At 41.0% G+C, this 2500-nt stretch overlaps 1 protein-coding gene across 1 annotated transcript in view; it reads right to left on the bottom strand.

The window, feature by feature from the left end:
- The window catches only part of LOC104964079 (enhancer of polycomb homolog 1-like), a 51229-nt gene that overhangs the window by 12605 nt on the left and 36124 nt on the right, over positions 1 to 2500 (bottom strand). The window lies entirely within an intron of this gene.

Raw genomic sequence — 2500 nt, 5'->3', positions numbered from 1 at the left:
AAAAAGATATGGACACAAGATGTGTGCAAATGTATTTAGTTTCCTATCCATGTGAACATGATTTAAAGTGTGTGGGGGGGGGACCTAACCTCCTCTAGGAGGGTCCGGGGGGCATGCTTCCTCGGGAAGATTTTTTTTTTAAATGTTGAAGTTAAAAGCATCAATCTGGTGCACTTTGAGAGCAAAATTAGGAGCTCTATGGATACATCTCAACACCCATATGCAACAGAACTGGAAGCAGATTTATTTTTCTTTATGGATATTTTACAAATCACTCCCCTTTCAAACTGTATTCTTATTAATAACAACTTTTTTTACTGTCATATAGTATTTTATACCCGTTTACTTTATTCTATTATTTTTTTATAACTATAATGATCATATAAAGATGTGCCTTTACCTCACTGGTTGTAGAAAAAGCTTCTTCGTTAGCATAGCTCGCTATGCTAATAACAACAAAGTTATTGACTGTATGATCAGTATGACAGATGAACAGATCGCCACTGGGCTTTCGACAGCCACGCAAAAACAGCGGCATGTGCACAGCTCCTTATCTGAAGTGCCGGAGCCGTGTTCTGGTGCTCTCCGTCAGAACTGCACCCCTGTCAGACGAGACATATACCACGTGATGACACGTTAGGTTTGTGTTGTGTTCAAGGACCCTGACCTTGGCCAGGAAAAACAGGCACTCGCTTGTTTAATTATTTTGCGGTCTAGATTTCTTTTTTGCGTGTGTTTATAAATTACCTCGAGGGCCGTATCAAATTGTCTCGCTGGCCATATACGGCCCGGGGGCCGGAGGTTCCCCACCCCTGATTTACATGCATCTATATAATAACATTTCAGGAACAGGACAACCCCGAAAAGCCTAATAGAGCCCCTTTAAATAGAAAGACAAACAAAACAGAAGCAGTCTTGTGTGTCCCAACTCCACAGAACACAATACATCCACGATCACAGTCATCAAGCTGAGGCTCGAATGCTCTCCAGGAGCAGGGGGAGAAAGTGGAAGAAATAACATGTTGCAAAGAGACCAAGCATGCACCACTGAAGGTGATGGCGCCTCTTTGTCCTTTACCAAGGACGGAGGGAAAGTGTTTTGTAAGAATAGTAAAGAAAACATCGGTTTTATCTTCTTGGCCGCAGTCGGAGGATTGTCCTTGACGAGCTGTCTAAATATAGCCTTGAACCAAAGCTGTGAACAAAGAAGCTGAAAGAAGAGGGTGTGGAAGGTTTCATGCTTTAAGATGATTTGAAGCTTCTTTAAAAATGTGAATCCTCCGAGTACGCTTCACAGAGAAGTGCTTATTTCCCTGTGCATGTTATCAAAGGGAGACACAAGGAAAGAGAGGCGATGTGTCAGTTGTATTTTTCCGAAGAAGGAGGGATTAACAAGGGATGGGAGAGTGACCTGTCATACAAGATGGATTTAAAAAGGAGAAACTGAAAGCTGCGTCTGATGAAATAAAATAATGAATGTTGACTGGGATATCAGGGCAGCCTTCTGTGCAGCTTCATACTCAAAGTAAAGAGTCTTTGAGAGTCAGAGGGCTCGTCATGCAGAGAGGGGAAACAAACAGGACACAGATAAAGACAGGAGTGGAGGACTATAAGGAGAGAGGACAACACAAACATGTATATGTATCTTAGTTTGGGCCGAGAGGTAAGATATCAAACAATACGTTGAAATAAACAAGAGTATTTTTGTCAAGTGGGATTAATTACTGTGGGAAAAGTATTCATAACGTAAATATTCATTTTCAATTTTCCCGCATCAGGACTAATAAAGGATTTCTGTTTCTCATTTCCTGACTGCCAGAAAAAGCAATTATAATGGCACGAAACGCAGTTTAATCAAAAGGTGCAAGAGATAAGCGATGCATTACAAAATATGTGTTTTTTACATTTTAAATCCCAAAAGTATGTTTCCATAGCAACGGGTTAGGGTTAGGTTTAGGGAAAAATCACAATCAAAGAGTTTGAATGTTTTACTTTATGTTTGGGGCGACTGCATCTTTGGGCAAGATACTGAACCCCGAGGTGCTCCCGATGGCCAACGGTGTATGTGTGTGTGTGTGTGTGTGTGTGTGTGTGTGTGTGTGTGTGTGTGTGTGTGTGTGTGTGTGTGTGTGTGTGTGTGTGTGTGTGTGTGTGTGTGTGTGTGTGTGTGTGTGTGCGAGTGTGTGTGTGTGTGTGTGTGTGTGTGTGTTAGCTTCGCAAGTGGCACTGCTCTGTATGAATGAGGTGTGAAAGGGTGAATGATGACATGTAGTATGTAAAGTCCGTTTAGCATTTTATGGTGGAACAAGCTAAAGATGACTCTATTAATATTTATTTATTGAGTGTTTGCTTGTTCCACTCACGGCAATAGATATAAACAAATTCACAAAAACTCTTGAAGACGTTTATAAAGCCCGTGTTGGACAGAAGCAAGAAAAAAAAGGCAACATTTGATAAAACATTCAGCACGTAAAATGTACTTTAAGATTATGGATTAGTT

This window comes from Notothenia coriiceps, unplaced genomic scaffold (assembly GCF_000735185.1).
Source record: "Notothenia coriiceps isolate Sejong01 unplaced genomic scaffold, NC01 NC01_scaffold00036554, whole genome shotgun sequence".
Taxonomy (NCBI): Eukaryota; Metazoa; Chordata; class Actinopteri; order Perciformes; family Nototheniidae; genus Notothenia; species Notothenia coriiceps.
The sequence above is the reverse complement of the archived record's forward strand: the minus strand, read 5'-3'. Positions and strand labels throughout refer to the sequence as shown.